This window comes from Tursiops truncatus, chromosome 3, assembly GCF_011762595.2.
Source record: "Tursiops truncatus isolate mTurTru1 chromosome 3, mTurTru1.mat.Y, whole genome shotgun sequence".
Classification (NCBI taxonomy): domain Eukaryota; kingdom Metazoa; phylum Chordata; class Mammalia; order Artiodactyla; family Delphinidae; genus Tursiops; species Tursiops truncatus.
The window spans coordinates 103807340-103821449 of record NC_047036.1 but is presented as its reverse complement, the minus strand read 5'-3'; the positions used below and the strand labels follow the sequence as shown (position 1 = coordinate 103821449).

At 39.3% G+C, this 14110-nt stretch overlaps 1 pseudogene; it reads left to right on the top strand.

The window, feature by feature from the left end:
• Positions 1-6151: 6151 nt before the first annotated feature.
• LOC101325612 (small ribosomal subunit protein uS2 pseudogene) lies at positions 6152-7156 on the top strand (annotated as a pseudogene).
• The last annotated feature ends 6954 nt before the right edge of the window (positions 7157-14110 follow it).

The following is a 14110-nucleotide window of genomic DNA, read 5'->3' as shown; positions in this document are numbered from 1 at the left end:
ACTGGTTAATAATCTTGCTTGTTAATAGAAGTAATTAATCCAGACCAGAATTATATATTCTAATTTTGCTGTAGGGAGTATAAGTAAGATTTCACAAGAACAAAGCAATCACAAAAACCGATCTGAGTGGTCTGAGGGCTGTGTTTGCCAAATATACATTTAGTGTAGCAGGTATCAGGCTTCTGCTATGTTGTCCTTTCTTTGAACTCAAGGGTAGGCTAGGGGAATGTTATTGGAACCGCATGCTTTCATTCAAGTCAGCAGTGTCCTTCAGAAGACATAGTAGGGTCTATATGATTTTTCTGAGGTTGCAAGACAGCTGTCCTATTGTGAAGAATCATACATATGTTTCAGTGAGTTTATGCTTAAAAACCCTCTCAAGATATTTGTTTGTCATTGTTTTAGGTGTAAAAGCATGATATCCCCAAACACAATTATGCTAAAGTTGACTTTACAATGGAAATGTTTTCAAATACAACTAGGCTGTTGAATTTTCAGAGCATAATGCTTTTCATTGATTTCATGGAAAAGGACAAATATTTAAAATATTCTGGTGTTTGTTTTCACCAAGGGAAAACTACTCTAAAAGTGAGAGGGCAGTTTGATGTCTAAAATTGAAAGGGTAAATTGCTGCTCTATCACATAAGTGGCTTTTGTAGGTTGGAAGTGAAAAATATTTTTCATATAAAAGTGAGTTTGGAGATCCGAGCATGCTCACTGTACAGCACTTTAAAATTATTAAAGTAGGTTGATTTAATAGAGTGAATCTTCTCAGGCGGAGGAGTACTTCATTTTGCACTGCATAAGCTCAGATGTTAGAACCCGATCACTTCCCAGCTGAAGAGCTTATAAAAAATGTGAAGTACTCTAATAATTTTAAATTACTCTATATTGCACATTTTCAGATCACCTCCAAATTCAAGTGCTTATAAAACTGCTCCCATAATTTTAAATTGCTATGTGCACAGTGATTTAAAATTGTGAGAGTGCTTCAAAGTTTTTTAATAAGTGCTTTAATTTAGAAGTGAGTTGAGCAATACTCCAGTAAAAGTTCAAGAAATTATTAAACTGATATAAAAATTTATCCTCTGGAAAGAAAATTACATTATGTCTAAAAGGGTGAGGCTGCAAATGAATATATATAAGGATGAAGGTATCAAATGCTCAGGAACAATCAGTAAATGAAATGAGATAATCAGGTCCTGGGTAGGGGTTTGTTTGGATAATTTTGCTCACTGCTTGCCTGAAGCTGCAGTTCTTGAAAATCTAACAAGTATTTCAATTCCTTTAAGGTGAAAAATTGCATATAGAGGATTTCATTTTCGATGCTCAGCATTTTCAAAGATGTCAGGAAATTTCTCCTGAAACTATGGGAAAATGGTATTGTTAGATGACAGGAGTATATTTTAGAAAAAAGGGGAGCAGAAGAGAGAGAAAAAACAAGGGAGAGAGAGGAAGGGAAGAGAGGAAGAGAGAGGCTGGTGGGAGAGAGTTTATTGTTGAAGAGGTCTTTCCCCACTTGCCAGTAAGGTAACTTCTGGACACTCCTGACTCTTTAATTTCTCATTTTTCAAAGGTAAACATGGCATGTTTTAAATTGGACTCATGGGTGAATGAAATTGTTTTCATGAAGAACAGAATTCTTTTCATAAACCAATGGTTCTGTTCACCCTAGAGAAGCACATAGATTTTGTTTTCTGACCACCATACACCATTATTGTTACGATGCACCAGGTGATTTGACATTAAACAGGCTACCACCCTACACAGATCTAGCATTGTCCCACATATTTGGGGGATAAAATATCTTGATATGTGCCAGCTGCCAACAGCTTGTTTTCCATGTCTTCTCCAGCTTATTTTTGATGCTGTTCAGGGCAACATGGTGGTACGTTTTGACTTAGTCACTGGTTTGTCTGACTGAACTACCCAATGTGTCTGAAATATCGAATGGTTTCACGGGAACACAAGGCCTCGCGTGTATTTAACTAGAATTTTACAAAGGCTTTGATTAATAACATTGAACTGAAACACATAAAAGATGAGGATGTTCTTTTGTCAAATTGTTGAAGTTTTGTGATTTATATTATACATGTATTGTGATTTTTTGTACTTTTCCAAATTTTGTGAAACCCTCACAGCCTTACTTCTAAGGAAAAAGAATTTATATTTTACTAAGTTGAAGATGAAATAAAGGTAAACTGCATGTTTCAGCAGTTCATGTTTTAGTATGGGAAATTATATATATCACTGGGTTCTAAAGTGTAATAAATGGGTGAATGTTAGTTATATCTCACATTGCTATAAATATTACTGTGCATCAAAACATTTGAAATTGTTTTCCTCATCTTCTTTTTTTCACTTATGTAAATAGTCTTGAAAATAACTGTATCTTCCTATATTTTTTAAAGGTAGAAGATTAATCTCTATAACTGCAGGGAAACAAGACTTTCTGAAATGTAATACTATATACACATACAAAGTAAAGAACAGTAAGACCGTATGTGAGATCTTACAAAGAGATTGACTTTTTTTAGGACAATTTATCATTTGTCGTGTATCACCATTTTCTAGAACTTTTCTAGCATTGTTAACACAAATTGCATTCTGTGTCCCCAGTAGAACCCTTATTAGTGGCCTGGAAATAAGGGTTACTCTGATTATCAGGCCTCAGAGAAAGGAGTTGTCTGGTTCCAAGAAAGTCATTGGTTTGCTTTCACTGCCAGAGTCTGATATTTCAGTGTAGAATTACCTCATTGTTTTCTGCCTGACATGCTTTGTTTCAACTTCTCAAATCTCAGCAGACACTCATTTAAAAAACCCTCCACAATGGTTTGTTCTCAGAAGGATTTTCTTTCTTTTTCTGAGTCAATTCTGCGCAGTGAATAAGATGTGTTTTTCTTACAGTTGTCAATGAAAGACTATCCCTTTAACCGCCCAGCTTATTAGTCATATGCATTGCCTTAAGATATTGCCCCAAAGATCAATATCCTGATATCCTTTCCATCTGCCTAGACCAAGATAATTAGGCTCTCTACTTTGTTTTGTGTGTAATGAAAGAGGCAACTATTGCTCGTAGGGAAAAAAGGCTACATCCCTGTGGTAAACGTATTGACATTTACAGACACTGGCAGAGCACAACATGGGGAGAGTAATGAGAAATTTGACTGCTTTCCTCTCTCTCTCTCTGCTTCCTGTTTTAGAGCTGCTACATCCCACAGTGAATTACTAGCTACAAAGAGAAGGGACTGCTTAGGGACTGACAATTGAGAGCATTTACAATTAGCTGAATTGATTAACCTTTACAAATGCTGTTACTTTATGAGGTGTGTTTCTCAGCCCTGGTTGAACAGTATGCGTTATTGATTCAACATACTCCTTTACGGAAGCCCTGATTGGTCTGTGACGCCACCCGTCATAATGCCTGCCTTGGTAATCGTTTCTACATGTTCTTGGGAAAACTTGACACGGAAGGCTGACTGGCATTATGTAAATGGGGTCCACGTCTCCCTCTCGGAAGGCTGTACAGCCGGCGGAATCCAGGGCATTGAACTGCATCCCTATCGCCAGGCGCATACACAAAGAATAGCAGCCTCCGTGCCAGCCTCTCACTGCAGCCCAGTTCACAGCCTCACTCCCAAAAAGCAGCCTGCAGGAGGGAAAGAGCCCCAGACACTCCTCCGATATTTCCATGTCCTCTGTATTCCCTGATTGTTTACGTGTGTGTGTGTGTGTGTGTGTGTGTGTGTGTGTAAGGGAAAGGGGTGGTGGTAAATTATCCAAAAAATTGAATTGTATTTAGCTTAATTTTTTTTTTTTAAGATTGCGGACTGACTTTGAGTGCCACTTCGGCCGGTGATTCCAAAATCTATAGTGGAAGGCATTTTCCTTTAATCAGTTTCATTCAAAGAAGCTCGGTGCTTAGAAATAATAAATAATACCTAGGAATGGCTGCCTTCCATCCCTCATGCCCCAAAGAACTATATGAATACAAAAAAAATACTATTTGCTTTTCCCTCCCTTCTTGCTTCCCTCTCTCTCCACTTTCTTCCTTTTATCCTTCCTTTCTTTTTCATTTCAAGGTGTACATTCTTGTGATTGTAAAGATAAAAGGACTAAAAGCTTGAAATACATACTACAGAGTAAATCCATCAGCTGTTCCGTCAGCATTCCTAAAATGCATGCCGTATCTAAGACCAGTTATATGATTTGCGGGGTGTAGTGCAAAATGAAGATGCAGGGCCCCTTGTTCATAAATTATTAAAAATTTCTAAACAGCAACAGCAGAGTATTAAACCCAACTCAGTTCTTCTAAGTATGAGACTTAAGTGACGGCACAGGTCACATGCCCAGGAAGTAGGCTTTGCCTTAATCTTTGACACTGTTATTTGGGAAAAGATTGAGGGGAGGCATGGGCCTGGGATGGTGGTATTTGTTTTCTTTCCCAACTCAAACTTAAACTTCCCTGTTGTGAGACTGGTGTATTCCAGATCATGCTGAATTGCATATGCTTGTTTACCACTTAAACTGCTGCTTAACTGGGTCTGAACTGAGAGCACCACCCTTATGCCCATCTTCTGCACAGTGGATCCCAGCGACTTGAAGCACTTTTATCCATGCCAGAATTCTGAGATTGGAGCGTTTGTCACTTTGTGCATCCAGTAATGGCTGAAAAAAGTTTGTTTTGCTTTATGTGATTAAACTGAATACTTGGCTTGATGCACATGCAAATACATGTGCATTTATTCTAATATAATACATATATATATTCAAATGCACGGGATTTTTTCATACATGAATGTGCGTAACAGAATTGAGTTTATGGCATTCCAAGAAACAGATGAACAATGATGGAAGACAGCCATTTTTTTTTAAATGAAGAATTGATGCATTTTTAAAGGAAAAAAATCAGGAAGCGGCTCTAACAAAGTCTGCAGCATTCACAGCATGACAAACAAATTAGAAAACAGCAGATGCAGCACAAATTAAGATGTATTTAGCACAGCAGCCCATCAGATGTGTGAACGTCTTTTGTAACTCAGCTCTGCAAGGTTGATGTATCGCACTTTAGACAGCTGATAATGAACCCTCCTAGCAATTAGAAGTGGAAATACCAAGGAGTCAAAATTGTGCTGTTCCCAGTGGGCCAAAAAAGGAAAAAAAAAAAAAACCTGTGTGAAATTTACTTCTTTATGTGCTTGCAAAACAAAGAGAATGTTTCAATTTATATACTGGTGTGTTCGAATTCTCCTGCCTTTTAAAAATTCCTACTTCATTTTAATTACCATCTGATTCTAAAGTGTCATTAAATAAGTATGAATCCTGTTGCAGTCAAACACATTTTATGGCCAACACAATGTCTCTCCTTTATGGGATGCATTATTTAGTAATCTTACATTAAGACAATAACTTCAATCATTGTGCCTTCAAATGGCAATAAGCATGGTAATAGCTTTGCTGAGCTCCTTCCTGACTTTTCTATCATTGTGTTTTCCCTTTAATATTAGAGCATTGCTTTTATTTCTATGCAGAGAGTGTGTTTTCCCCAATTTCTGTTTTCTGAGAGTGGAAGCACTTTTGCAGTAGGGAACAAAGCATCAAAGTCCATTTAATAGGCCAAATTCTATCCCAATCCAGTGTCAGGCTAAACATGCACTGCTAATGTTTGCTTTTTTTCCCATCAATATTTGATTTAAGCAAGCATATCATTTCCTAGGAGGAAGAGGTGCCTGGTAGTCACTCCTTAGTGCTAGCAACAAATAGTCCAGCATTTTGTCCAGTATGGATTTTGACAACCCTAGCTTGAAAGAAATCACTGGGGAATAAACCAAACAACACAAAGGTAACAGATAAGAAAAGGAAACCTAATTGGTGTACTCTGCCTAGGAAAGAGAGGTCTGATAGGTGATTTAAAACGTAACCCTCTTATGTGAATAACCTCAGATGATTCTGATGTTCATGATCTTAGCTAAATTAGCATCACAGTTACAATTTCCTTTTGAGTCTGTTTGCTGCTATTATGTTGTTGAAATCTGTATTCTTAATCTCTGACCTCCAAAGAGCAAACTCCCAGGGTCAATTCTAAGTTAAATTTAGAGGAACGTAAGGCTCAACTGAAACATACACTCACATTTCTGTAAGGCTAATACAAATGTCCAAGTGCATATGTGCTGATCCGTCATATTGTGAACACAAAGGATGGAATTTAGTTCTCAAGGTGGCAGCCTTTCTGAGCTACCCAGAGACGTGTCCAAATGGCATTGCCCTGGGTTCTGGTCATAACAGGGAAACATTCACAACGTCCAGAGCCCTTCATGTCCCGCGGATAAAGGAGGAGGCTGTCCTCACAGTCCCTGCAGCAGGAACCCACTTGGGTGGCACCAATCTTGACTTCCAAATGGAACAGTTCATTTACAAAAGGAAAAGTGATAGCATCTACATCATAAAGCTTCAGAGGACCTGGGAGAAGCTCTTGCTGCAGGCTGGTGCCACTACTGCTATTCAAAACCTGGATGGTGTCATGCCATATCCTCCATCTGTGCTGAAGTCTGTGCTGCCTCTGGAGCTGCTCCTATTGCTGGCGCTCCACTCCCAGAACCTTCACTAACCAGCTCCAGGCAGCCTCCCAGGAGCCCCGACCAACTTCCGGTGGTTACTGATCCCAGGACCGACCACCAGCCTTTCACAGGTTATGTTAACCTGCCTACCATCACTCTGGGTAAAGCAGACGCTCCTCTGCGCGGTGTGGACATTGCCATCCCGCGCATGGGAAGGGACGTCCCTCAGCGGATGTGACGTGCTGGAGGCCGGCCGGGAAGTTCGACGCCTGCGCGGCTCCATCTCCCGTGAGCACTTGCGGGAGGTCGCAGCTTTTCTACGTCTATAGAGACCCTGAAGAGATGGAAAAGGGTGAGCAGGTAGCTCCTGAAAAAGTGTTGGCCCTGGAGGAAATTCAGGGCATATGAACTGCTCCCACTCTCGAATTTACGACTCCTCAACCCGCGGTGGCAGACCGGCCTGAAGGCACAGGTGCCCTCGCAGCCTATTCATCATTTCCTGCTGAACAGGAGCCCAGCCCGCCTCGGAGGAGACTTGGGCAGTGGCTCCCACCGCTCAGGCCACTGAATGGGTAGGAATGACCACTGAGTGGTCATAAGCTGTTCTTCCTTAGGCTCTTAAACAGAAAATGAAGCAGAGACTATTAGAAATCATGTGACAGAGTCCAGAGGGCATGAACTAGCAGGGTGGAGAACGGAATAGGCCTGCAGCTATTTGATTGATTTGTTTGTGGATTTTTTTCCCGTGTTTAAAAGTTAATGCAACAATTTTAAAATCAGCAAATTTTCATGCAGAAATTTGGATTTTAGCTTTTTTGTTACTTCAGCTAGCAAAGGGCTTGTATTCGCACATGGTCACAATTGGGGGACTCTCTGCCTTCACATGGGCTGGCACTCTCCAAGTTTCCAGTCCCCCACCTCCGCTGCCTCTTCCACTGAGCCTGTGTGTTAGTTACTATTCATCATGCTGCTTGTGCTGTTGTTTTCTCAGGCCCCAAAACTTTTCTTACTCAACTGATTTTCTTATTTATGTTACCTGTCCAGCCCTTATAAACATTTATGTTTATGGCCCCAACTGTTCTTAGTATCCTCATTTATGAAATCAGAGGGATGAATTAGGAGATATATTTTTCAAATCTAACATCCTATGATTTTGTTTTCTATTAATATTTATACAAAACTTGAGGGGAAAATAGATTCATTAGAATAAGGAGACATTTAGGGTAGTCATGAGAAAGAAGTGCTAGAATAAAATGTGAAAGAAACATTGTATTTTTTTCCTGCTGGCTATTTTGAACTCTTTATCCTTAAAGAATGATAATCCCTTACATCTGTGCAATGCCATAGTACTTGTGAAAGTGCTGTCATATAAAAGAACCTCTTTGAGCTCATTTTATGAGGCTCTTTTTTAGAAAAGACATGGATGAAAGGTGATAGATAATCCCATCTAGGATGAACTCCTTTCTGGGTGTGGGGGGTAAATTAATTGCTTTATCATGGTTTCTTCTGGCTGTGTAATTCCATTTTTCATCAAGGCTATGACCTTTCCTAAAAGAGAAGTTATTACACTGAGAAGGAGTGAAGCTGTTAGAACCTGTTTGCTCCTTAGGAAGATGGTTTAACCCAGGTTTCCCCTTTTATACTGATTTATGAGGCAGGTGGTACTAAGCAGTCTCCAAGCTTATTACAACTATTTTCATTTCAGTATTGTGAATCTAAAACAAACAACGATGTTTAGAAATAGCTGGAGAGACTTGGGTAATTTCTAAGTCAGTCTCCAGTTATGTACTGTCATGTGTGTAGAAGTCATCAGCAGATTTCTCTTTTCTCCATTTCCACCTTAGCTGGGATTTGCATGGAGAACAATGTTGGGATGAGTATCCAAACCTGTAAGGATAATGTGGTGCCTGAAAAAGACCTCTGGCCACAGATTTCAGCAGCCAGGGTCCTGGGCTTGCCACTTACCCTTTGTGTGAACTTGACTCATCTATGAAAGAGGAGTGTTACTTCAGCAAAACCTGGCTTCCCCTCTGAGCCAGACACATGGACCCCTGAATGGCTTCCATTACCCCTCCCACAACTTCCCACTACTCATTCTCAAAACTGGTGAAGACAATAAGTGTTGTAAAGCTTCGCTGAGGGAGAAGTGTTTTTGTTCACAATTACTAAAAACTTTTTCAGAGACAATATTTAATCATATTTGAGCTTCAGAAAGTTGCTTATATCAGATGGTGGTGGGTACAGTTAGATTCAAGGGTAATCTGAACACAGCAGTGAGGTAGTATATTTTCAGCTCCCTTTCCCTCTTCGCATCTTCCCCTCCAGTAGTGCTCATATCTGTAACAGTCCAAAGTTCTTTGATCACCCAGATCTCACAACTATGCCTATTGAACTAGGATCTTCTCCTCCAGATCCTAGCCCATTTGCTCATTCCACCAAAATTGGGATGTCCTGGTTTAGTGAAGCCTGTGTTCCTAAACCGGTACAGCAGTTTACATGTAGCTGTTAAGGCAAACAGTGACTTAAGATCGTGTCCGTCTGTTTCCTTTGCATTCTAATCAGGGACATTCACAACCACAATCCACAAACACATTATTGTTATTAAGGGGAGAATTACAAATACCAAATGGTTGAATAGGGGGCAGAGTCAGCAGTCTTTCCAACAATCAGCAAAAGGCTGATGAAAGGATAAGACTATAGGATAGCCCAGAACACTGTAGTATTAATGACATTCAAAAATTATCTTCTCACAGGTGCAGTCTTCTGGAGAGGGACTTTTTCATAGGAAAACTCCAGGTTTCTTCTTTGATTGTGTGTGCATAATACCAGCATTAGAAAATTTTATTATTAGTAAAAGTTTTGACTTCTTTTGGAAAATTCTCTACCTGATCTTTGGGGATGAAGAAGGCGGCAATCATTGCAGGACTGACTTTATAATGATAGACTGTAATGTACTGAGCCTCATGATGTTAAATGTTAGAAAAGAAACTCAGTGATTGATGCCGAAATTCAGCCTCTGTACATGGGTTCCAGATTGAATCTCGGAGACAGAGTTATGCGTGAAGTAGAAGAGAATAGCTTTACTCTTTATTCTGCTGTGGCAAAGGGGGCCACAGAAGGCTAATGCCCTCAAAACTGTGTCCTGACCTGGAGGGGTTTTATTGTAATGGTGCAAAGAGGAAGGCATGATCAGCTCATGGACATTCTTCTGATTGGTTGGTGGTGAGGTAATTGGGAGTCAGCATCATCAACCTTCTGGTTCCAACCAGTCTGGGGTCTGTGTACCTGTGGGTGACATACAGTTAATTTCTTTCACCTGGTGGGGGTTTTAGTATCTGCAAAACAGTTCAAAGTTATTGTTATGTATATTCGTTGAGGGGGAACCAGGACCCTGCCCTAAGGCTGCACTATTGTTTCTTGACTGCTCTTCCTTTGTCTCTACATCCCCTCCCTTCCCTGATTAGCAACTGTTTGAACTGGCCCTTTGGAACTCAGGGAAGGTCATGGAGGCTGAATGAAGCCTATTTCCTACGAACAAGAAACAGGGGACAAAGAAAAGCTTTGTGCCCAGGAGCCCCACAGGGTCCTGCTCTGTTCCATGATGATGACAGGACAGTCACCATTACTAAACACTGGAAAAGAAAGTATGGCTGGTTGTGTGGTTTAGGAGCACATTTTTAGAGTAAATTTATTGTAAGATGAGCAAAATTTGCCCTGTTAAAAGCTGGTTATATTCTGAACCTTATTTAACATCCAAACTGTAGTATTTGACCTTCATTTTCACGATGTGTAATATTAGTAGTTATTAATGGTTATCATTTGATATGATAGTTCTAAAATTAGACCAGATAGCCCACCAAAGTACTCATCACCTTTAATAGGAAATGAGGAGGATTCTCTGGGCAACGAGGTACATTCTTAGGCTCCTAAAAAGGGAATTAATCCAATTGTTTTGTTGTTGCTTTGCTGTTGTTGTTTTGCTTAATTTTAGGTGTTTCCTTTCTACCCACATCACATCTTTGACTTATTGTCTACCAGTATGTAATGTCCAATAAAAGGAAACATAAAATACTGTTGCATTTTATTTAAGGAAAAAGACCCTTTAGACATGAAATCTTTTCCAGATAAAGGCCAAATATTACTGTTTCTTTGTTGAACTAGATTGTTTTCTGTTTCATGTTCAGTTCATTCTGCACTTTTATCTTTGTGTTCTCTACAACCTCTTAGCTAGCACAGGTTTTGATATGTATTGTGCAAATATAAAAGTTCACTGCCAAGTTGAATAGACAAACTGATAACCAAACAATGGCATTGATAGAGCAGACTTGCTGGTAACAATGCTGTAACATGCCTGCTCTTAGAAAGGCTAGGTTAATTAAACATGGGGGTTTAGGACTTTATTTAGTCTTTTTGCATTATGTCCATTAAAAAAAATGATTTTTTTCTTGCATGTCTAAAGATGGATCGATTATAATAATAATTTCTAACATTTGCATACGTTTTTAAAGTTTATATCATTTTTACGTAAATTATTTCTTTTAGTCATCACCACAGTCCTATAAGTTGAATATTATTGTCTCCATTTTGTGGGTGAAAATCTGAGACTCAGGAATATTATGTCATTTCAATAACATCAAATATCCAGTAACTGATGAATCTAATACTTGAACATTGTCCTCTAACTCCTAGCTTGGCAACTGGGAGACTAATTTCTTGTAGTTCTTTCCATTACATGTCTGTTAGTGCTATTTTTCTTCTGTTGAAACCTTGGTTTTCTTATATTTTCTTCTCTATTGCCTGAAAAGAATCCTGAAATATTGTGTGTTCTTTTTTTTCCCATTTCCTCTTCCAAAATTGCTCTTTCCATGCTTGGCAAAAGAGACATAATTCCTATCCATCCTGAATCTTACTACTCTCTCTTGCCATGGGATGCAAGCCTTCCATCAGCCCCTAACAGATACTTCATAAATGCATTCTTTTGAGAAAACTATTTATAACAGCAAAACAAGGAGATATCCTAATGGATTGTTGAAGGGGGTGGGACCTTATTTCATCCATATAATAAACTCAAGTCCGAGAACTATTGCTGACTGTATACCCTCTGAAGAAACATGTGGAAGAATTTCCATGTCGAGAATTTTTTCACATTGAAATGGGAAATCTGCGATGCCTATTCTCTGATATTTATCCCTTCCTGATTGAAAGGTGCTATTGAGGGCCTTAAATCCCACGTACCACAGGCTGCTCAGCCCAGGACTGAGCAAGCTCCCATGGCAGTGAATGAGGCTTCCAGGCAGAGAATTTCAGAGACACACTGCTTCAGGGTGGAAGTTGTCTGTGTGCTGGGAGCTGTCTGATGTTTCTCCAGGTAAACTCATAGGTGGGCTGAAGCAATGTGTAGCAGTGTATGTGTGCACATGTGAGTGTGTGTGTTTGTTCATTCAGATTTGAGTGAGATTTTGATGGATGACATTATATATTAAGATGACATTATGGAATAGAGACTAGATTCAGAAATTCCAAGATCCTGCCTTGGCCAATTTACCCTCATCACAGTTTCCTGAAAGAGGTATAAAGGAGAGCTGTAAATGACGAATATAGTGTTGCTTTATTATTAGATGAAAGCCTGTTACCTCAGTGCAGAACTCTCTGGAAAATTGGGCTGGAGCTCATGACTTTAGCTTAAATTCTAAGTGGGGCCTCTTTCTTACCTTATACCAAAATTCTACTACTTTATGGTTATAGGACTTGAAAGGATGATTATGTATAATTGAGGATAATTATAGTATATATATATATATATATATATATATATATATATATATATATACACACACACATAAATTCATTGCAAGGAGTAGGTTTACATGATTAGGGGCTGCAATCATGTAAACCTACTCCTTGCAATAAATTTTTTTCTTATGTTCTGAAAAGAAAGTATTAGTGGAAGCCATATAGTTACACTTGACTTTTACTCTAAGCCTATCCAACTGTAAGTGTGGTTCTATTGGTGGCATGGAATTGACCTGGTTAGACTGGTATTATTTCCTTTATGAAAGAACTGAGTTGTGGTGTACAATTCTGATACCAATTCTGACTTGTGTGGTGGTTTTACTTCCTCACCAGCAAGCAATTCTCAGACCCTATCTACCTGGAGATAGTGTCAAATCTTATAGGTTAAGGGTTCAGCCCTACAAGAGTGCCTCTCCCTGCAACTTCAGATGCCAATTGCAAGTACGGGTTGCTCCTGTGCTTCTGACCTACTGGCTGTTGATTGGAGCCTCCAACAACCCCCTCCTTGGGTTCGATTAATCTGCTGGAGTAACTCACAAAAATCAGAGAAACATTTTACTTACCAGATTACTGGTTTACTATAAAAGGATATAACTCAGGAATAGCCAGATAGAAGAGATTCAGAGGACAAGATGAGGCGAAAGGATGAGGAGCTTCTATGATGTCTGAGTTTGCCACTCTTCCAGCACATCCACGTGTTCACCAGGCAGCTCTGCAGTCCCCATCCTTTTGGGTTTTTATGGAGGTTTCATTACATAGGCATGACTGATGTAACTCATTGGCCATTGGGTATTGATTCAACTTGTAGCCCCCTTCCCTCCCTGGAGGTCAGAGGTGGTGGCACTGAAAGTTCCATCCCTCAAGTCACATGTTTGGTTCTCCTGGGAACCAGCCCCCATCTTTAAATGCATCCTTAGGTGCATTTCAAAAGTCACTTTATTAACACAACGAAAGATGCTTTATCTCTCTAATCATTTAGGAGCTCTGTGCCAGGAGCTTGGACTAGGATGAAGATTCAATATATATTACTTATTACAAATTACAATATCACAGGTGGTTAGAGGAGTGTTTCCCTACTTGCCTTCCCCAGGGCTCTGTGTGTGAATGTGTGTATGTTTGTGTGTGTGTATGTATTTTAAGCAGTTAGGCTGAAAAGTCATACCCATTGGAAACTAGATATATATCTGGTCCCTGCTCTTCACAGTAGGGTATCAGAAAGTCCTTCATCTCCCTCTATGTAATTACTTCTCAAGGTACATAGTTCTTACACGGTTGTCTGGGATCAGTGATGAGTTGGGCAGTTCTGGCTTGCAAAGAATGTTTGTCTGCTATTGTACAATAAAATCTCTAATGGGTCTTATTAAGGCATCCATTAAGTTAACTGCAAAGTTACATTAAATTTTGATTATTTTCTTTCTTTTTATTCTGCTTTACACCTGTGTTGTCTAACCTACTGTATTCAAACAGGTTATACAATGAACAATTCACAATTCTGCATTCCTCATTAATTGCATCAATTCAAAAAGGGCCCCAAATTTAAACAAGATGAGTATATTTTCTGTTAATAATTTTTCATAAAAATAGTAAAGCCCACAAATTATATCATTCATCTTGTAGAAATTAAGTGTTTAGTACAGTTCAAGTCTGAAAATATTCCCTACCAATAGAGGACACTCATACGTGTGCCTAATTCATGACTCAATTCCTTCTTCAGCAGTTGTGTCCTGAGCTGTCCTCCCTCCACTGGATCTAGTATAGAT